General features: G+C 35.5%; 1 protein-coding gene and 1 pseudogene across 1 annotated transcript in view; one reads left to right on the top strand and one right to left on the bottom strand.

The window, feature by feature from the left end:
• Positions 1–23,914, top strand: part of DIAPH2 (diaphanous related formin 2) — a 986,776-nt gene that overhangs the window by 808,404 nt on the left and 154,458 nt on the right. The window lies entirely within an intron of this gene.
• On the bottom strand, positions 7,155–9,079 carry LOC109258455 (heat shock factor protein 2-like; annotated as a pseudogene).

The following is a 23,914-nucleotide window of genomic DNA, read 5'->3' as shown; positions in this document are numbered from 1 at the left end:
TACTTTGGCTCTTTTACATATGAGAGTCTCATTCTTCAGCCCCCACCTCTGTACTACTTCTGCCCTGATCCCTTCAACTGCATTGTCTCTTCTCTTCCCATCTGCGAACTCTTATGTTCCATAGTTTACTGAAGTACTATAATTACAGCTTGTATCTTTTATTACTATATCTCTATGCTGTGCTTTTCTGTAGTAGTACAGAATATTAATGAGATTAGCACCTGTCATTAAGATGTACTACCCATTTTTTAAAATGTTTATTTATTTTGAGAGAGAGAGAACAGGGGAGGGGCAGAGAGAGAGGGGGAGAAAGAATCCCAATCAGATTCCTTACCATCAGAACAGAGCTTGATATGGGGCTCAATCCCATGACTGTGACATCATGACCTGAGCTGAAATCATGAGTCAGATGCTTAACCAACTGAGCCACCCAGGTATCCCAAAATGTACTACCCATTTTGAGCAACAGCTTTAAGTCACTGCATAAGCCTTCTACTTAATGGTTTACCTTTTTTTATTTGTTTTTGAAATAAGAAGGGGAAATTTGTGATTTAAAAAAAAAAGTATAGCCTCTCAGAAAATCCAACATTGCTAACTCATCCAACCCTCCAAAAAAGAGAAAGTTTTGACATTGAAATGTGGGGAATCTTCATATTGATAGCACATTTTCCATACTTAAATAAGTAAATCTATGAGTTAATCACAAATGAGAATACTTGCTTATTTCCTACTGTGACTGTGAAGATAAAATGAGATAGTAGGTGTAAAAATTTTTTGAAACTTCACAAATTTATTCATTTAAAACTTGAACAAAGCTTTAAAGTGTTTCAAATTATCATTACTATATTAAATCAATGCTACTTATGTCAGTGGCTTCCCATTACTTCTAGGAAAATCCAAATTTTTTACTGTAGCTGCAAAGGCTCTATGATCCAACTTATACCTACCTAATACTCTTGAATAGTTTTAAGGCTGTGAGGAAATATGGCACACAGCTATAAAACTATTATTATATTGAAAAGAAAAGCATTGTTTTAGATGTACAGATCTTCCAGTATTCATCCCAGAAACTAGGGCTTTTGGGTAAAATTTGAGTAGTAACAAGATAGTTAAGAAGATATGATGCCAGAATAGTTTTATGATTGTTTGGTCATTATTATGAAAATAGGTAAAATGTTATCAGTTTCATTTATGTCTATAATTGATTATTGAACAATTAAAATGTAAGCCAAAATTAATGAGGTGTTTAATTAATAGTATATTGAACTTCCAGTTACATTGCCAATTGCATTATTTCAATATTTAGTAAATTTAATATTTCCTAAATGAAACAATTAGAACAAATCTTACTTTAAACTTTCACATCCCCATGCTTCAGGTTCTAAATAATTATAATGAAATTAAATCCTCTACTAATGCAAATTTACAAAGCAGTGGAAATATTGCCTGTACCCTAGCAATCACAGTTAAACCTGAGACTTATTTTTTTCTGAGGCCACATCTATAATATGGGAAATGTTACATTTTCTTGGGTAAGCTTTTCTTTATTTCTTAGGTTTTTATTTAAATTCCAGTTAGTTACCATACAGTGTAATATTAGTTTCAGCTGTCAAATACAGTGATTCAACACTTCATGTAATACCTGGAGCTCTTCACAAGTGTACTCCTTAATTCCAATCATTTATATAACCCATACCCAATCTACCTACCCTCTGGTAACCATTAGTTTCTTCTCTATAGTTAAGAGTCCTTTTCTTGGTTTGCCTCTCTCCTTTTTTCCTCTATGATCATTGGTTTTGTTTCTTAAATTCCACATATGAATGAAATCATATGGTATTTATCTTTCTCTGATGGACTTATTTCATTTAGCATAATAACTCTTTAGCTCCAACCATGTCTTTCCAAATGGCAAGATTTCTTTCTTTTTTATGGCTGAGTAATATTCCATTATCTATGTATGTGTGTATGTATGTATGTATGTATGTGTGTATCTATCTATCTGTCTATAAAACCTCTTCTTTATCCATTCATCAGTCAATGTATTCTTGGGCTGTTTCCATACTTTGACTATTGTAGATAATGCTGCTATAAAACATCAGGGTGAATGTATCCCTTTGGATTATTGTTTTTGTATTCTTTGGGTAAATACCTAATAGGGTGCAATTGCTGGACCATAGGGTAGTTCTGTTTTTAACTTTCTGAGGAACCTCTATACTATTTTCCACAGTGGCTGCACCAGTTTGCATTCCTGTCAACACTGCAGGAGGGTTCACCTTTTACCACATCCTCGCCAACACCTGGTTTTTCTTGTGTTGTTAATTTTGGCCGTTCTGATGGGTGTGAGGTGCTACCTCATTGTACTTTGGATTTGTATTTCCCTGATGAGTGATGTTGATCATCTTTTCATGTGTTTGTCAGCCATCTGTATGCCTTCTTTGGAAAAATGTCTATTCATGCCTTCTGTCTATATTTTAATTGGATTGTTCATTTTTGTGGTATTGAGTTGTATAAGTTCTTTATATATTTTGGATATTAACCCTTTACAGGTATGTCACTTGCAAATATCTTCTCCCACTCTGTAGGTTGCCTTTGAGTTTTGTTGACCATTTCCTTCACTGTGCAGAAGATGTTTATTTTGATGAAGTCCCAATAGTTTATTTTTACTTTTGTCTTCCTTGCCTCAGGAGACATAGTGAGAAAAAAGTTGCAACAGCCAATGTCAAAGAAGTTACTCCCTCTGTTCTCTTCTAGGATTTTTATGGTTTTAGGTCTCACACTTAGGTCTTTAATCCATTTTGAATTTATTTTTGTGTATGGTGTAAAAAAGTGGCCCAGTTTCATTCTTTTGCATGTAGCTGCCCAGTTTTCCCAACACAATTTGTTCCCATTGGAAATTCTTTCCTGCTTTGCCAGAGGTTGATTGACCATAAAACTCATTTATGAGTTTTCTATGCTGTTTTATTGATCTATGTGTCTGTTTTTATGCCAGTGCCATACTGTTTTGATCACAATAGCATTGTAATATAACTTGAAGTCCAGATTTGTGATGCCTCTGCTTTTCTTTTCTTTTCCCTTTTAAAATTATTATTATTTTCTTAATTTTGTAAAATTCATTTTCATTTTTTGAGAGAGGGAAAAAGAGAAAGAGAGAGAGAGCATGCAAGCAGGAGAGGGCTAGAGGAGAGGGAGGGAGAGAATCCTAAGCAGGCTTCATGCTCGGTGCAGAGCCTGATGTGGAACTCGATTTCACAACCATGAGACGATGACCTGAGCTAAAATCAAGGGTCCTTTCTCTTTACTTTTTGGTAAGTCTGTCCAGAGGTTTATCAATTTTATTTTTTTTTCCAAAGAAACAGCTCCTACTTTCATTGATCTGTTCTATTGTATATTTTAGTTTCTACATCATTTATTTCTTCTCTTGTCCCTATTATTTCCTTCCTTCCACTGGCTTTAGGCTTCATTTGTTGTTCTTTGTGTAGCTCCTTTAGGTGTAGAGTTAGGTTGTTTATTTGAGATTTTTCTTACTTCTTGAGGTAGGCCTATATGGCTATATACTCCCCTCCTAGGACAACTATTGTTGCATCCCAAAGGTTTTGTACTATTATGTTCTCGATTCAATTTGTTTTCATGATTTCCTGGTTGATCCATTCATTGTTCAGTAGCATGTTGTTTAACTTCCATGTATTTGTGGTCTTTCTGAATTTTTCCTGTGGTTGACTTCTGATTTCACAGCATTGTCATCAGAAAAGGTGCATGGTATGATTTCAGTCTTTTTGTATTTGTTGAGGGCTGTTTTGTGACCTAATATGTGATCTATTCTGGATAATGTCCAACATGCACTTGAAATGTGTATTCTGCTGTTAGGATGGAATGTTTTGAAAATATCTGTTAAGTCCTTCTAGTTCAGTATGTCATTCAAAGCTATTGTTTCCTTGTTGATTTTCTATTTAGCTGATCTGTCTATTGATGTAAGTGGGGTGTTAAAATCCCCTACTATCATTGTGTTATTATCAATGAGTTACTTTATGTTTGTTATTAATTGTTTTATATATTTGGGTGCTCCCATATTGAGTACATAGAGTTACAATTATTATATCTTTTTGTCAGGTAGACCCCTTTATTATCATATTGTGCCCTTCTGCATCTCTTGTTACAATCGTTTTCAAGTCTAGTTTGTATGATATAAGTATTGATACTCTGGCTTTCTTTTGACATCCGTTTGTGTGATAAATATTTCTCCATCCCCTCACTTTCAATCTGCAGATGTCTTTAGGTCTAAAAGAATTATCTTATAGACAGCATATACATGGGTCTTGGTTTTTTTTAATCCATTCTGATAGCCTATATCTTTTGATTAGAATGTTTAGTCATTTACATTCAGAGTAATTATTGGTAAATATGTATTTCTTGCCATTTTATTACTTGTTTTGTCATTGTTGCTGGAAATTTTCTCGGATATTTTCTTTCTTATCACTTTTGGTCTCTCCTTTGCATGCAAAGAGTCCCCTTTAATATTTCTTGCAAAGCTGGTTTAGTAATCATGAACTCCTTTAATTTTTGTTTGGGAAACTCTTTATCTCTCCTTCTGTTCTGAATAATAGCCTTGCTGGATAGAGTATTCTTGGGTGCATATATTTCCCATTCAGCACTTTGAATAAATGATGCCACTCCCCTCTGTCTTGCCAACTTTCTGTGGAGAGATCTGCAGCTAGCCTTATGGGTCTTCCCTTGTAAGTTAGGGACCTCTTTTGTCTTGCTGCTTTTAAGATTTTTTGTTTATTAGTATATTTTGCAAATTTATTTTTTTACATTTTTAAAATATTTATTAATTTATTTTGAGATAGAGAAAGTACGTGTGGGGGGCGGGTGGCATGGAGAGAAAGAGAATTACAAGTAGGCTCTGTGCTCTCAGCACAGAGCCCACTGCGGGATTTGAACTCACAAACCACGAGATCATTACCTGAGCCAAAATCAAGAGTCAGAAACTTAATTGACCAAGCCACCCAGGTGCCCCTATATTTTTCAAATTTGATTATAATATGTCTTGGTGTTAGTCTGCTGTTGTTGATTTTAATGGGAGTTCTCTGTGCCTCCTGTATCTTGATGTGTTTCCTTCCCCAGATTAGGGAAGTTTTCAGCTATTATTTCTTTAAATAAACTTTCTGCCCCCTTTTCTCTTTTCTTCTTCTTCTGGGACTCCTGTAATATGAAAGTTTTTACATGTGGTGGAGTCACTGAGTTCCATAAGTCTGTCCTCCTGTTGCATAGTTCTTCTTTCTCTCTTTTGTTTAGCTTCATTAATTTCTATTATTTCATCTTCTAGGTCACTAATTCCTCTAGGTCTCCTTCCTCTAGCCTCCTGTCATTGCATTAAGCCTCTTTCCAATCTCATTTATTGCATTATTCTCCTCTGGTTGATTCTTTTTTAACTCTTTTATCTCTGTGCTAATGGTCTCCCTGATGTCTTCTATTCTTCTCTCAAGCTCAGTAAGCATTCTTATGATTGTTGCTTTAAATTCTCCATCAGGCATGTTACTTATATCTGTTTCACTTAGATCTCTGGCCATGGCCTTATCTTGTTCTTTCACTTCCATCTTTGCATTTTGTCTAAACCTCTGGCTGCTTCTTTATGTTAGAAAAGCCAGTTATGTATGCACTCCTTCTTCAATGTTGCCTTTTCTCTCCCTTTGTCACCAAGTCACTTGGTTCTTGACCATGATGCATCAAAGAATTGGAGACCTGAGACCAGAATTTATTGAGGAGATAAGTATGGTACACTTTCAAGAGCAAAAATGGGTAAATGCCTGAGCATGACTGGCAATGGGACGGAGAAGCTCTAGCTGTATCTTTTTAAGCCAGCTTTGTATACATGTATATTTGGCTTCTATTGACATCTTTGATTGACAGCTATCAGTTGTATAACATTTTGGCTTCTGTACATGCACCTACCCATGATATATCATATGTTTTTATGTATTGTATATTTATGAATTTCTAATGAGCTTTTGCTGTGACCTTAAGGGCAAGTGGCATCTTTTGTTCACATGCTCAGTTCTTGGGAGTCCCCTGTGGCTTTTGATCTAGCTCTGTGGCTACCCCTTTCCTGTTCTGTTAGCCCTTAGAAGTGGCTCTGAGGGAGTGGCTGTTAACCCTGGTGGGGGGGGGGGTGGCTCCCAGTGTGTGACCAGAATCTGGCCTTTGTTCCTCCTTACTCATGCCTAACTAACTGCCTAACACCTTTAGTTGTGAAGTTTGTTCTGTCAGTGGTCAGGCTGATTTCTGAGTTATTTAGCATGATCTGATAGTTATCTAGTTGTGTTCATGGGAGGAGACAAGCCTAGGATCCTCCTACTCTGCTGCCATCCTGGTTTTCTGGCCTTTTTTTCACTCCTAGAAAATACTGAAGGTGTGAGTATGTTAAGACTCCCTCACAGCAATAAAAAGTGATAGCTAATATGCTGACTCCATTGGATAAGATGAACTGATTATCAAAGCAGATAACATTTTACAAAGCAAAAGCACAAGATTCAAAACTAGTCACAATTGATCTCAGCTCAGTAAAATATATGTATACAGTTGCTGAAAAAATCAGAATGATACAAAACAAAATATTAAGTCCTTGTAACTGTATCACAGTACTATGGATAGTTTTTACTTTCTTCCAACTTTTCATAATATTCTTTCATGGCCATGTGTTGATTATATCATCAGAATAAATCAAATAATAATTTAAATATTTTTGTACACAACATTCATTATATTTATTTTACTAAATAGTATGGTTCAAAAAAACACAAACAAATCAGAAAACTTTTACTTAAAACAAGTCCAACAAGATGGATGGAGTTGATGCCATCCCACTCCCTTCTTTCTATGTATATGAAGCTGGAGCCATATCTGACAGCAATCACTCAAGTATACTTTGCCTTTCCTGTTGAACGTGAATGAACTTCTGTGAACAAGGGAGACAAATGAAGTTTTACAAGATACAGGCACTTTATTTCCCAGTTTTTAAAAATAAGCCAGGTGAAAAATATTTAGTAAAAGTAACAGGAACAGACAAAGCTTTAAGAGTTCTACCATTAGTTCTAGTGACTTACACTCAATGCAAACAGCATCAAACAAGTAAAACAAACAAAAGTTTAACTGGGGTTAATGGGCATATATGTAAAAAAGAAATCCAATTTACTATAATTGGAGAAAAATGGCCATTTGAATCCAACTTAAAGATATACCAACAATGTGCATTAAATCTTGTGTACCTATGTAGCTGAGTAACATCTGAAAGCTTTGCAAGAGTATGTAAGCAAGAAAAGCAAAAGGTGCTTTTGATTCCACAGTATCTGACTAAACAAAACAAAGCGATTTACAAAAAAAAGTACCAAATGATACTTTAAAATAAATAGTTAATCATTTTGATGAATATGTACATGTAGAGTCCACTTCTTGGGGATTTAACTATCTAATAGTGGAATATCACTATCCAGAGTTTCAGGAGCAAGTTCACATAAATAAAACAGTGTGGCTTCACTAGCTCTGGCTTCAGTCAGTGGCTCCAGGTGAACAAGATTACTTTGGGTTGGCTCTGGATCTAGGCTGCTATCCAGAAGCTCATCAAATTCTATGCATTAATGTACAGAGGACATAACTTCTGATGATGCTGTACTCTCCTATTCAACAGTAGAAGCAGGGGTCCCATCAAGGAATGCAAGAAGTAGAAAGGCAGTGTACTGGATAATCTGCTTATCTGTTTTGGGTTTAGATTTTCTTCCCTCTTCTGAAACTGGCTGAACTACATTGTTCTTGGTAGTTTCTAATCCTTTATTTTCAAAATCAACCAGGAGATATGGGTCTATGGTAAACTGTCTTCCTGACAGCATGGCTTGGAAGTCCTCTGAGCTGCAATCAATACTGTCAAGATAATCCAACAGCTCAACCTTTCCCAAAAGATCGATGTTATCATTTAAAATGGAATCCATCATGGTCACAGGATCTTCTGTGGTCAGACTAGGTGAGCCAGTTAGCTGGAAAGCACTAGACATGAGAGGGCTGGTGCCATTACTACCTCAACTTAGGGATTCTCTAGCTGGTTCATTCTGATCTCCACTCTGAATAACAAGTGCATACTCATCTTCATTGTCATCTTCAACAATGACAATATCAGGGTACTGGCTACAGTTGGAGGGATCACATGTAACATCCTCATTACTTTCTGGAATAACTAGGATATTTTCTTCATCTGCATTATCATCAGTTATATCATAAATAATCATGTCATCTGAAATCCTCTCCCTTGGCTTTAAGCCTTCAGTCCTACTATGTGGAACTTTATGATGGTGATTATCAGCTTGTTCTTTGACTATATGTTGAAATAGATTCTTCTTTTGGGCTCCATTAGTATTTAGAAGTAGAGGCCTTTTACATTTTAAACTCACAAGTTGGTTATTCTGAACCAACATAACAATAAACTAGACAATCTTTCAAATAACTTGTTGCTGTTGTGAATGTTTTGCTCATAATTCTGACACCTCCTTCCAAAGGGATTCATTCTCACTTTTTAATTCAGAAAGCCTGGACTCAATAGTTTCCTGTTTTATTTGAACCTTCTGAGCACTACTTATAATTTTTGTTAAATCTTCCTGACAAATCTTATTTTGTTCTGGTTTTGAAGATGAAACTTTGCTTTTAATGTTCTCCAACAAGTCATCCTAGCCTTGTTTGAAGTAAGAATGCTGAAATTCAACAGGACCATCTCTTTCCTGCTTTACAATTCCGGAGCCAATATGTAAAACTTTATGGAAACCATACATATTCAGTTGCCTCACAAAGCTTGCCATGTTATTGTGCTTGAAATATTTGGGAAAAATTTCTTTTACAAATCTTTGTTCATCCAGAACCAGAAAACTTTGGCCATTCTGGCTCCAGGTGTGGAATTCGTTGGTATGGGTTTCCTCCACAAGCGTCCACAGCTTGCTGAGGAAAGCTGGCATGTTTGAATTCTGCTTCATTGTTAACCACACACAGGGATTCCAAATTCTACACCAGAACACAGCGGTGGTGGTGGCAGTGGTGGCGGCGGTGTTAGTGGTGGTAGTGGTAGTGGTAGTGGTGGTGGTGGTGGTGGCGACCAATTTAAATATTTTTAAAATGAGAAAAAAATTTAAAGACAGATTAGTTCTGCTCTATTTAAAAAAGGAACAAACAGACATACCTTAAGTATGCCTTTGTTGGATTTAGAGTACAGCCCAATATTTGATGTTCATGATAATTGTGTGAACCAACAATGATGTGTTTTCTCTAGATTCTCTTTATATATGCAACAAAATGTATAATATATCTGTAAAACATTTCTATATAAATGGCTAAGGTAAAAATGGTTGGTGTTTAAAATTTATAAACCCTCAGCTATCCAGATCAACTTATTCTCTGAGGTTTCTGGATAGTGGAGATCTTATTTTAGGTTTTTCTATTTAAAAATGAAATTGCTCTAAAGCTATGTGTCCTATTAAATTATGCAATATTATTATATCTAAGCTTCCTTTCCTAAGTGTCCATAGCTATTTATTGAGGCATTATTCTCAGGTGCCCATGGATACAGATGTTTAAGTGATTGCTATTCAAATATGAGGTTTTTGCTGTTTCATATTGCCTTTGTTAGTTGACCCTTGCTTTGTTTGGACTTTCACAAAGTAAGAGAAGAAATATTTATGTATTTCCCAACTGTTGCAGATTATTAAAAGCAAATCATGAATTATTCAATAAATTTGGAAAGCTTCCTGAGAAAAAGTATACAACATAAGAAATACAGTATTTAGAAATCATATCTCCCTGCTAGTTGTGTTACAATTGAAGCACGGTTGCTACTCAGTCCTCTCCTCTTAAAAGTAAAATCACACAATAACAATAAAATAAATTCTAAAAGCAAATTCATTTCCTTGTGGAAGAATCTAAAATATTATATTCATCTTTTATGTATACAGTATTCTTGTAGCATTATTTGAATCTTCATTACTGCTTAGCAGTCTCCTTGTTCATTGTACACTGAATCACATGCCTTGCTAGTTGTTCTAGATTTCCTCTACTCTCCCCAATCCTTTAAACTAAAACCTACACCCTTCAATCTCAGTAAATTATGTTCAAAGTTCCCTCAGTTTCTTTCAGTATCCCTTCTTGAGACACACATTATACTCTTCATCTTACTCTTCTTACGCCCTTCAGACTTATGTGTCATGAGTTATCCTATGTTTTTTTTTTCTTCTTAGTGTCTTGCTTTAAATTTATTTCTTTTTCCTACAAAAAGGCTTAGGTCTTTCTGCAGAGAAAGACAGATACCATATGTTTTCACTCTTATGTGGATCCTGAGAAACTTAACAGAAACCCATGGGGGAGGGGAAGAAAAAAAAAAAGAGGTTAGAGTGGGAGAGAGAGCCAAAGCATAAGAGACTCTTAAAAACTGAGAACAAACTGAGGGTTGATGGGGGGTGGGAGGGAGGGAAGGGTAGGTGATGGGCACTGAAGAGGGCATCTTTTGGGATGAGCACTGGGTATTGTATGGAAACTAATTTGACAATAAATTTCATATATTAAAAAAAATGAAAAGAAAACCTCAATGATAAATAAACCAAATAATAAATAAACAAAAAAAATCTCCAAGCTACTATCTTATGTCTAGCTGGAGAAAAATGACATGGCCACACCAAAAAAGATACACACACACACACACACACACACACACTATATACGTATAAACATATGTGTGTGTATGTGTGTGTATATATATATGTGTGTATATATATGTATATATATATATATACGTATATGTATATAAAATATATATATATATATTTGTATGCAATGACACCCATAGATGAACATTATATGGCTACTGAGAACTTGCCTCTACTAATTAGCTGGTTTAATTGGAATTGCTTCATCTGATGTGAGGCCTTGATGGTCAGCCAATACTTTTTAACCCTTACTCTTTATTGTGAAATTTTAAAATATATACAAAATAGAGTAATATAGTAAACCCAGCACCTAGCTTCAAAAATGTTCAATTCCTGTTCAATTTTGTTCTATCTACTCCCACCCTTGGATATTTTCAATTAAGTCCTAGACATTACATTTTTTCATCTGTAAATATTCTATATGTATTAACAAAATATAAGGATTATTTCTAACATAACTAAGTAATATTATCATACATTATGAAAAATATTTCCTTGCTAATAAATATCTGGTGTTCACATTTCTTTATCTACTACTTCCCCAGCCCCCATTTTGAATCAGGAACTGAATAAGATCTATTTATTTCTGTTATTCTCTTAAGTCTCTATTTGAAACTGTGACATCTATCTTGTATTTAGTTATCAATTGCTATACATCAAATTACCCTCAAAACTTAGTGACTTAATATTATAAATATTTATCATCTAAAGTTTCTGTGTGACAGGAATTTTGGAGCAGCTCAGTTGAATGATTCTGTCTCATTGTCTGTGGCAGTCAGGACTTTGTCCAGGGCTGCAGTCATCTGTGGGCTTGAATCTGCTTTCCAGTTTACTTCTGCACCATGTGAGCCTCTCTGGAGGGCTTTTTGAGTCTCCTACAACATGATATATGGGTTCCCCAAGTGTGAGTGATCTGAGAGAGCAAAGAGGGAGCCATAGTACTTTCCATGCCCTAGCTTGACAATGACATAACAACACATCTGTCATATTCTATTGGTTATACAGACTAACCCAGAAATGGTGTGGGAAAAAACTTTACCAGAGCATGAATACCAAGAGTTGAAGATAATTGGAGGGGTCATCTTGGAAGCTAGCTACTATACATCTTCATCTCTTTTTTTTTAATTTTAATTTTCAACTGTTAATTATGGAAGGAACCAGGTCATTTGTCTGATAGAGTTTGTATTTTTTATTATTGCATCCCAGTGGTGTTATCTACATATATCTTTACCTATCTCCCCATCCCACATATTTTCTATAAACTTAGATATAGAAGCTAAATCAGATTTGGGTTCCATGTTTTTAGCAAGACATCCTTATTGTTGGTGATGTGCTATTTTTATAACGGAGCACATGCTGGCTGGTTGACTCTTAGTGTATCAGCAGCCATTTATGATCATTGTCTGGATCCATTAATTCAAGAGTGATATTCTATCATCCCTTCTTTTTAAAAAGCTATTTGTAATACTTCTATAAAAAGATATGTCCCCTCATCAGCTATTTGGTCTCATTCAGGTATATTTCATGTGGAGAAGACAGGGTGAATGCTTGATTCTTTCTCTTTGTTCATCAGTTTTCAAAATGATTTGTTGGTTCCCTAGCATCCCCCAAAAGTATCAAGTGAGGCCTGGAAACCATCATGGATATGCTGAAGCAGACTGTCTGGGGATGGACTCTAGGTGTGGGTATTTTGAAAAAGCTACTAAGTGATTCTGACTTACTCCTCTGTTAACTTCTACTGGTCTCCATTCCCAGAATCTGACTTAATAGGTTTAGGATGGGGCCCAGGATTCTGGTTTTGTTTTCTTTTTATAATCTCAAGATAATTTTGTTGAGTTGACAAGTTTGGGGAACATAAGCTAGACTATACCTTTTCATATTTGCTATGGCTATATGCATCTGTGCTATTCTCCCATGACCTGGGTATTGCACATTTGCCCTCCTACAACAAACTATTACACTGAGAGTCTGCCTAGCATACACTCTGGAGTTAGAATGGTTGGGTCCAAATCTTGGTCTGCCACTTACTAGCTTTGTGATCTTGGGGAAGTTAATCACCTCTTTGTCTCACCTCTGGAAATAATACTAGGATTCACCTTATGGTTGTTTGGGGACTAAATGAGTTAACATTGGTAAAGTGCTTAGAACAGTGCTTGGTAAGGATTTCTTAAGCACATAATAAAGCATAGTTTCCTCTGAGAGAGTTATCCCTGAATACTTGGTTAATAAAAGCTAGGCTTGGTAGTTATTATTATTATCCATATTGTGTGAAATGGCATTTACTTATTTATTTATTTGCCGCCTTGTTTTATTTGACAATGTGTTTTGCACATTCTTTTATATTAGTGCATAGTTATCTTCCTATTTCTTTTGTACTGCTGTCTAGTATTTTTTTAAACTGACATTTAATATGCCAGTCATGGTAGATTATATATTTTCTAGTTCACTTAATCTTCATATCAATATTTTAAGATTCATAATATTATTTTATATAAGGGAACTGACTCTCTGAGAAGTTCAGTAAGTTGCCCAACATAATAAAGCTGATAAGTGATGGTATAGATATAACATATGTTAAAGAAACAGTGTAATGATTAGGAACACAGACTCTGGAGCTAAGCTCTCTGGGTTCAAATCCTGCCATTTCTGCTTCTCAGTTGTGCATCTTGGGCAAGTTACTTAACCTCTCTCTATTTAAATTTCCTTTTTTTGTAAAATGAGCATGATAGAAATACCTACTTCATAGGTTGTTATGAGAATTAAATGAATTAATACTTGCAAAGTGCCTAACATGATGCCTAGTACACCATAAGCACTTTGTATACTAGCTATTACTGCTATTATTAATCATTAGCAATTAATTTTATTTGTTTTGGTTTACAGAAAAGGCAGCAGTTAAGAGGGTGAGATTGTAAGTGTTCATAAGGAAGGGAATAAACATAGGAGCATTAACTTTCAGGAGGAGAGAAAAAGGAGAACTGTTTCTACCACAAAGATGGACAAGATAGAAGATAATTGATGTCTAGGTGAAGGCAAATGATGAAACTCAGGACACAGACTCATTCTTACAAGGTAGAAGGCAAGATCATCCTTTAGGAATGAGAAAAGGAGGGTCGAATTGGAAGCCTGTAGAAACAAGAGGAGTTTGAACACACTTGAGTAAGCCAGGAAGCACACAATAGGCATGGCCATGTTAAGCTTTGTTAGTAATCAATCATAGCTCGATTACCTGAGGCTAAGGAAACTAATGTCTAGGGGAGCAGGTTCCCATATTATTTGAAGGGTAGATCAGCAGCCTAGTGAGGGCAGCAAGTTTGGGCATGGTTGAGTGGGATGGTTATGACGATAGAGTAGAACTGAAGGTGCATTGAGCAGGGAATCAGGAGACTTGGATTCATTTTCCAATTTTGCTATCACCTATCAAATAGGTCACTTAACCTATGCATCTCAGTTATTTCCCTTATGAAATGAGAGAGCTACATCAGATTATCTCTAACATCCCTTCTAATTCCAGAACATGTGACCCTAAGGGGCTGATTCTAGAGGCTAGCTGTAGGATAAAGCAGTCAATTGAAATGCCAAAAGTAGGAAAGTGATGAAAAGGCTCAGGGAGGTTGGGATGCAGGTTCAATGAAAGTGAAGGTAGATGAGGAGATTCATGATAGTCAGGCTCAATCTCAGTCTTTTCCATCTTTAAAATTTGTATCTGTGTTCAAAAAATTTTAAGATGAGTTTGTCCATTTTTGTAGCAGATATCGTGGATATTGTGAAATTAATAGGCAATGTTTGACGAACACAAAAGTAAATATTATTTATTTGAGTTCTCATATTTAAAATATTCATTAACACATCAAAAATAGTTTACTTATAGGGATTTATTTTTCTGCTTTTAAGCAGAAGATAACAAAAGGATTTTATGTTTTCCTGTGCCCATAATAATACACTTTGGAGTAGCTAACTAGGTTGCTTGAACATGCTGTTACAGAACTGGTTAATCCATAATTCAGTAGGTTCTTGGCTTCCAAGTTGCCTGTTGACAATCCTGAAGAAAGTAGATGGAACTAATTAGCACTCAGCATTATAAAATAGGAAGAATTAAATAAAGCAGCTTCAATATTAAACTCAGACCCCTATGAAGATATTCCCTTTAGTTATGGGGATTTTGAAATGATGGACAGGCTAAACCAAAACTCATAATTCTATTACAGTCTCCTACACCCACCTAATAAGCTTCAAGAGCTGTTTCCATAGAGTCTGGGATATTGCCATCTTCCTCTAGGCTTTCCCGTATATAGCTTATAAATTCTTTACTGTTCCCACTAAATACTTTGTTATTTTAAATAGTGTAAAAAGAGAGTATGTAAGTATATATGCATATTGATCCGTTTTGACTGTAATAATACCATTGGCCTGTAGGGAACTTCAGATTATTAATAATTTCAGAGGAAATATTTTTAAGAAAAAAGCTCCAGGCTTAGCTGTAATGAGGCATTTGAAAAGGAGGAAGGGATATGTTTGTGTACATAGTGAAAATATTGAACCCTTTGGGATGTTATAAGCCATGGTGTACTAATAAATGATTTTTTCATTTCAGTGTTCCAGCAGACATATTTGTACCCTTGATGTACCCTTGCAAAATGCCTTTGGCTCACATTTCCTTTTAAATATTTCTACCTCCTGACATTTGATACTAGGGGTGAGGGTACAACAGGGTGAGTCTGATGGAAAACGAGAGCAATAGTAAAAAGGAGACAAATGGGTGGTTTAGAATAATCAGCCCATTTTTAGCTGAGCTGTGTTGTTCATATGAATTAATTAACCGCTTACAAGCATTTGTCTCACAATCCTAATTCTCATTCAGTTCAATGAGTTTTATAATTATCATTTAACTAAATAGCACTAAAAACTGTTTATATCTTGACACTAAGGGATCTTTGTAGAATACTCTTCCTATAAATCATCTGAACTTGTTTACGATTTGCAGTAGTCTTATTTTTCTTCTAGTTTGTGCTCAGGTTGCTGTTTTGCTGTTTTAGAAAATATTTTCAGGGTACAAATTATGGAACATGCTTTAAAGTTTGGTTTGCCTTCTAAGGGTAAAGGACCTCAGTAAAGAATATTTTCACATTTTCATTGGGGGAATGTAGGCTTAAACTATTATCTGTCATGTTAAACAATTAATCCAATGGTGCTAAATGGATATAGAATGATTAATTACTCATTCTTAAGACCTGTGTTATTTAGTTTCTGGTGATAAGATGGTGATAAAGCACCCAAAAAGAGAGAAATGAGACTATTGTATTGACGATGCTGAAAAACAGTATGAAAACACTAGGAAAATAAGTTTGTGATGAGAGGCATATGGGCCATTCCCCACTGCTGCTGCCTTGTATATGTAATTACTTTTTCTTTTCATATAAAAACTTAAGGTGATATTAATAAGTATTTTACTTAATTGTGTCTTTGTTGATTACAAAGAACAAAAAGGTATTTTTTTAATTGAAGGATAATTGACATACAATACTGTATTAGTTTCAGGTGTATAACTTATTGGATATTTATATTATTATGAAGTGATCACCTTGGGAAGTCTAGTTACCATCCGTCACCATATAAACTTGTTACAACATAATTGACTATATTCCCTATGCTGTATATTACATCCCTGTGTCTTATTTATTTCATAACCAGAAGCTATATAAATTGAGCTTATTGAACAGCTACAGAGAAGCTCATGGGAATTCAGGATAGGCAATATCCTACATCTAGATCTAGATGCCTGAAAATGGGAACTTCGTTCCACATTCAGATTGTCTCTGGAATGCCCCACAACACGAGTTCATGGGCCTTTTTTAAAGGGTACTTTGCTTCTCTTGTGCTTGGAGGGAGACTCTACTTATCCTGGTCTAACTGCTCCTTCTAGCTCCTGACAAGAACTGTTGGTTCCAATTCCACATTCCTGTCAGAGGAGCGTTATTTTGTTGTTCTCCCCCAACCACACTTTTGTTTTGTTTTGTTTTACATTAGGGCCTAGGATGGCTGCCCTTTAGGTCAGATTACTGTCCAGGTTCAATTAGCTGTTACTATTTAGGTGATATGATAACTAATATAATTCTCACAACAATCCTATGGGATGGGTGAAGTACTATTATTCCTTTTATAGAGGGGGAAAATGAGGCAAGGAGAGGTTAAGTAACATTTCCAAGGTCATGTAGCTTCAGGGTCTGTGCCCTGAACTAGCATATTCTACTGATAGGAGCTATTTGCTGAGTTACAAGATGTAGTTTCTAGTCCTTGACCTGCTACTATGTGAATGACTTGGGGGAAATCACTTAATCTCCCTGGGCATAGAACCATTCCATGAGCAGTTTAAAAATTATTTTTCTAATTTTTTTATTAAAAAGCTAAAGGAGGACATAGAAGCCCAATAATACATTGTGTTCAGGCTTCTTTAGTTAAAGGAATAGAAATCAAACTGGCTTGAAATAAGTGGAATTTATTCAAGGATGTGATAGACAACCTTTTGGACATCCAAGGATAGGAAATAGCAGTCAGACCATAGAGTGCCTTGGACTGGAAACAAAACTGGAAAGTTAGAAATACAAGCTTCTTTCTCTACCCTTCCCTGCTCTCACTCATCTCTGCCTCTTCTTTTTCTTTATCAGTTTCCTTAGTTTAAACATGACTGCCATAGTTGTGATAAAGCATGACCCTTACTTCAAGTGCTAATCTTTACATGACATTGGCCTATTTGAGTTCACATTCTTGTAACAGAATCTGACTGGAACAGCCTCATGTTTGGATTTGTTCCCTTGGGTCAGGTGTCCAAAGTGTTTCAATCTACCAGGGCAGGAATAAGATCACATGGTTCATGGGATTGCTACCTCTTCCAGGAACTATATGGAAGAACATATTCTCTGAGGAAGAAGTATAGGAAAGGACAAACAAATGGACAGATATTTGCTATACCCATAAGTCTAGTCTTATAACACTGTTTTAAATATATTGTGTATTTCTCCACAGATCACCACTTTGGCTACATAGATAATTTTTGCATTTAATAAGCACTTTGCTGTATACCAGGTACTTTGCTAGGAGTATATTAGGTGCTGGGCCTCTATGTCCTTATCTGTAAAATGAACGAAATGTCCAACTTTACAGTTCTGGACACACACATTTGTGTGTTCATTTATATTTTAATGAAAATATTGCTGTTACTACTAACCTAACAAGAATTTATTTATCCAAATAAATGTTCTTCAGAGTGCCATTTGAGCTAAACGAGAAATTCAATATCATTTCTTTATAGTTGCACCTAGTTTTTAACCAAACATTAGTATTACACAGCTTAATTACCAAGCTTATCTATTCTATTTGACTCTGAAATACTCGTCCAAAATTCAGGTCTATAAAATATCAAAGAATTGCTTTCATTGAAACTATGTAAAAGAATGTGAGGCTGACTCTAAATACATCCCAAAGAGGCACTTCACAAATATCTCACACAGTGATAGAATCAAGCAATGATTCTTTAACTCCCACAGCAACCACATTGATGAGACAAGATCTCATTTGCCAAGACATGTAGGTTATTTAAAAAGTCATTGACATTACTTATAGTATCAAAATAATAGGAAAGTATAAAAAATACAAATGCCCAGTTCAATCTATAGTTAACCAGTTATGTGGCTTAAAAGATAATTTGGTTGGATCCTTTCCTGAAGTGTTAAAAAGAATTCTATCTCCCATTTACTTCTCTAACCCATGATCAGTATGTTTTTCTTATTCTCACGTAGAAAAAAACAAATTGAAATGCTTTGAACACACCGAAAACTAAGTAGATGAATTTAGAGCTTTTAGAAGAATGAAAACACCACCCTGCCATAGATCTCTCCCTGAACCAGCCAATTTCATTAATCCTTGTTTGTTGTTGTTGTTGCTTGACTGTAGTTATGCAGAATCAGTGCTGCTAGTAAAGGCAAGAGCCCCAGAGAGGGTGGAGTTGATGTTCAACAAAGTAGATTTACCAAATCTGTTGGTATGTGCCTGGTTTCATGTTGGTGTCAGACACTATCTTATTGTGATGGCTGTGTAGCTTGAATGTGTGTGTGTGTGTGTGTGTGTGTGTGTGTGTGTGTGTGTGTGTCTGTATGTGTCTGTGTGTGTAGGTATGTTTGAATGTATTTCTGCTGACAAGCTCAAAATCATGGGGTTATTATATATGCTTTACTTAAGAAGTGATTTGAGAACAGTGTATATATTTTTTTCTCTTTCTGTGGATTAAAGTATCTTAATTTCTCTCTTTTTAAAGTCTGTCTAAATTAGTCATTCAGATTTCTAAGAGGAATGGAAGACAATTTCAAACCTAAAATTAGCATTCTATCTAAGCAGTATAATCTCATGAACACATCCTTTTTTCTAAGGCTGAGAACAAAAAATGTTGTACTAAATTTAAGGATAACTGATATGAAAAGTCCATCATAAAAGTGATTTCAGAAGTTTAAAATGTTAATCACAACTTTCATACTCTAAAACCCCATGTTCCTCGTTTAATTCCAAGAAGGTAAGTCACTTGTTATTTCTAGAAAACTATGAATAGTTACACTAATTTATTTTTGTTGTTGTTACACAAAGATTTTTTTAAGTTTATTTTTTTGAGAGAGAGAGAGACAGAGAAAGAGAGAATGCATGAAAAGGGCAGAGAGAGAGTGACAGAGAGAGAATCCCAAGCAGGCTCTGCACTGTCAGCATGGAACCCCATGCAGGGCTCAAACTCAAGAACCATGAGACCATGACCTGAGCTGAAATCAAGAGTTGGACAGTTAACCAGGTGCCCCTATTATACAAAGATTTGAAATCAATGCATGGTCTTCCTTCTTTCTAAAAGAGACTAATATACTGGTTTCCACACTTTTCCTGTGGAATTATACTTTAAGACCTAAGATACAGTAGAAATATCCTTCTAAGTGACCCAGGGACTACTTTGTACAGGACATATTTTTGGTGTTAAAGTCCTGACTCATTCCTGTCCTGGCCTTCTGTCTCATCTTCCCTGTTCTGCATTTATAAGCTGGCTTTAATGCGTAGGGAAGAAACAGATAAAATAACTGTAAAATGAATAGATTTTTTTAAAGTTGAACATAACTTTAAAATATATTTCACAGTCTACAGAGGAATAATATTTATATTTATGTCTGTCTGGTGTTTTCATATACCATAATTTACCGCTTTGGAAAATCCTAGCAGAAACTATGTATTTAACATGGGAGTACACAATTATATGCTTAATCTAAACCTACAACAATGTGATTGGACCTGATTTGTAGAGCAACTATAAAACCTGAAAAATTATCTTGACAACATTCCTGCCAGGATTGGCCTTCAGTAAATGTTTGTGGTGGTATTTGGAGGCCATTGCCAATCTAATAGATCACTATGGCTTAGGAGATGATGCCTACAGTAAAACTTGAGTTCACTGCTTATCAGGGAATAATTGAAGCCTCCCAAGCTGAAGGTTCATTAGGTCAGTCTGTAAGAGCCCTCAATTAGACCAAGCTGGCAGGGGAATACTTTTTTTTTTAATTTTTTAACGTTTATTTATTTTTGAGACAGAGAGAGACAGAGCATGAATGGGGGAGGGTAAGAAAGAGGGAGACACAGAATCTGAAACAGGCTCCAGGCTCTGAGCTGTCAGCACAGAGCCCGACGTGGGGCTCGAACTCACAGACCGCGAGATCATGACCTGAGCCGAAGTCGGCTGCTTAACCGACTGAGCCACCCAGGCTCCCCAAGGGAATACTTTTTTTAAAAAAATAGAGGCAAAATTTTCCCACTTAAGATTTTCCCACATTATATTCCTACTGCCATCACATTGTCCACACCAGGGAGTAGAATACTAGGCCATTATAAAGTTCCTAATATCAGCCACTGGCCACTGTCACTTATGAGCATGGCTGCTGCTATCCTCTCTATAATCATCATCATCACCTAGGGTGATTTTCAGGAGAGAATGGTTCTCAAAGTAAACAAGACTCTAAGGAAGATAGGGACTTGTGTCATATTCATTAGCGCCAGTATCTTACCACAGTGATACACATAGAAGGTTCCCAGTTGTGTGTTGATCTTAACACCAAGGACAGAAACTACTGTGTGACTTTAGCCTACATATGGCCTTTACCACCCCATTTCCCATCCCTCTTGGTCTAACAGAATTTGAAAAAACTATTTCTTCCATATTTTCAATACGTATTGTTTTATATTTAGCAAGCCTATGTTATTTGAGTTTGATTTTGGTATATCTATGTTGAGATAAAAAGAATATTTCAAAGGACTTTTTAAAAAAATAGATTACTGTAAAGGAAACCAAGAAGGTTTGAATATGTAATTTATTAGTTTTTTTAGGAATTGTTTTTTTATTTTGAAGTAATCTCTATACCCAATGTGGAGTTCGAACTCACAACCTTGAGATCAGGAGTTACATGCTCTATCAACTGAGCCAGCCAGGCACCCCTGAAATTTATTAGGTTTTGTGTGTACATTTAATTTAACACTACATGTTAGTTAATATTTATTAGCAATTTAGATGATTGTGCTACTGAGATTATATCCATGTGACAAATCACAACAAAGGCAATATGTTGTGCATACCTGTCATAACTTGAACAGACTGACAGAGGCACAATTTACCTCATCAAATATGCAAGATGCCCTTGTGGGGATTAACAAAAGAAATAGTTCAACTAAGAAAATGGCAGGTTGATGATGGCATGGCAGGATCTAATTATTAGCATCACCAATATAATGTGAATATATGATAAATTATATAGTTTTTAATTATTTTTAATCAGCATCAAATTAAGCTGGAGTTGTATTTATAAATCTATGTTCATGCCTAATATTTAGAATTAATTTGTCAAACAATACCCTTCTCAGAATTGAGATTTAGAAAATCTATTCCATTATACATATGTTGATTTTATTTCCAGGGGGCATCCATTAGGACAGACATCATGAAAAGGCCACAGACCAAAATGTTGATTCCCTGGCTGAAACCTGGAAGAAAAATAAACTAATGTTTAATGGAGTAGACTGTCTAAATCTCTGTTTTTAGAAGAGTGCACATTCATGAATATGTATTCATTGCTGAATTCAACAGATTCTAATAGTGAAGGACATTTGTATCATAAAAAGTAGCATTTATTCATTCACTTACTACTTTCCAAAGAAAGAAGCAAGAAAGCAGCTTTGGATGGAATGCTGGCAATAACTAGTTCATTCATTTATCGTGTGACATATTCATCATGGCCTGTATAATAACTAATGAAATAAAAACGTGTTTTGTGTATAATCTATAGTCTAATATTTATTCGGAGCCAATATTAAAAATGTACTACTCGTGATTTTGTCTTATTCAGAGTTCTGGGCTCAGTACGATACCTATTTATTTGCACATTTCAAAGAATTTTTTTTATTTCGTCTTTTCTGTGATGGTAAATCATCCTTGTGCAACAAGGACTAATCCAAGATCAGCTACATAAATGGCCTGAGTGCTATTTTAAACAAGATTAGGTGATTATACAACATGACTTTTTTAAAGAAAGTCAAATGCCAGGGGCACCTGGGTGGCTCGGTCGGTTAAGCGGCTGACTTTGGCTCAGGTCATGATCTCCCAGTTGGTGAGTTTGAGCCCCGCATTGGGCTCTGTGCTGGCAGCTCAGAGTCTGGAGCCTGCTTCGGATTCTGTTTCCCTTTCTTTCTGTGCCCCTCCCCAGCTTGTGCTCTTTCTATCTCTCAAAAAATGAATAAACTTTAAAAAAAAGTCAAATGCCAAAGTTTCCAGTAGAAACAAGATATTCATTTCAACCAGCTGTCCTACTTTCTGTGTAGGCACTGAACTAGGTGACATGTAACCATCTACTACATCTTAACAACATTCCTGAACATTGGGTTTTGTTTTCCCAAGGAAAAGGAGGAAGAATGGAGGATTCGAGAAGTTAAGTTGGTTGGCAACGGTCACAGGTAGTGAGCAGTTGAATCAGAATCTGCACACTGGTTTGTCTGATTCCAAACTGCATGCTCTGCTATTTCCTTACAATCATGCCTTTCACTTGGGGGCTCATTCAAAGGATTTATAGGATCAATCAGATTTTCTTTTGTCACACTCCTAAAAACACTTGTACCTGAATTTTTAGTTCTTGCCTCAAATAAGACTAGTAACAGCACTACATTTTAAAATATGAGTGATTAATTTGTGTACATCTTCACTGGAATACTTTTAAGAGTTTTCAAATCAGACAGTTGAAAATTCACGCTGTGGTCTAGGCATTATTGATCCTGTGCCATCTCATGCAGGTAGATATAAATCCTTTCCTTAAAGATCTCTGGTGAAAAACACTCTGGGTGTTTCCATGGTAATTTACCTTACTCAAAAAGGCTTATAAATAGGTGTATGCACATTGTTAGGGCCCATAACATAATGCCCAGTACCAGTGAATCAAGCAAATAAAATAATAATCCTTTCTAAAATTATAATCTTCAAAGGGTCCCTGGAAATTACTTATAGGAAGTTTATGTGATTTTGCCATTTCTCTGGGAAAGGAAGTTAAGTCTGAACTTTTAAGTGAGCAGGCCTTGAGTGGGTCACAAGAAGATTTTTATTTTGTGTTTGGAATCCCTTTATACTTTAAATCACAGATCTCTACCTTAAATGTAAATGAATGGAATGTTGAAAATTGACATAACTTAAAAAATTATCACAGTTGTTTTCAGGTAGCTTTACTCTTCAATTTAAATATCCTATACTGTAACTGGTTGCTTGTTTGTCCTTTTAAAAAGACTATGAGCAATTGGAGGGCAAGAATTATGTCTTATTTAACACAGAATCTCTAGTATTTAGCATAATTCTTAACACAGAAGTGATCAATAATTATTGAATAACTGAATTCATTTCTCCAATTGATACTGCTTACATTGGCCTTTCTCATACTTTCCCACAAAGGCATCCTGCTAAATTACTGCTGTTTCTCTATCTTGGTTCATATTATTTCTTTTACCTGGAGTTATCTTTCCTTCTCTTCTTCACCTAAATAAACCCAACTAGTTCTTCCTGGTACAATTAGGTGATACATGAGTCCTGGTCTGACTATTCTAGCTATCACAATCCTGTCCCCCATATTCACACTCATTTA

This window comes from Panthera pardus, unplaced genomic scaffold, assembly GCF_024362965.1.
Source record: "Panthera pardus isolate Hobbes unplaced genomic scaffold, ASM2436296v1 HiC_scaffold_27, whole genome shotgun sequence".
NCBI lineage: Eukaryota > Metazoa > Chordata > Mammalia > Carnivora > Felidae > Panthera > Panthera pardus.
The sequence above is the reverse complement of the archived record's forward strand: the minus strand, read 5'-3'. Positions and strand labels throughout refer to the sequence as shown.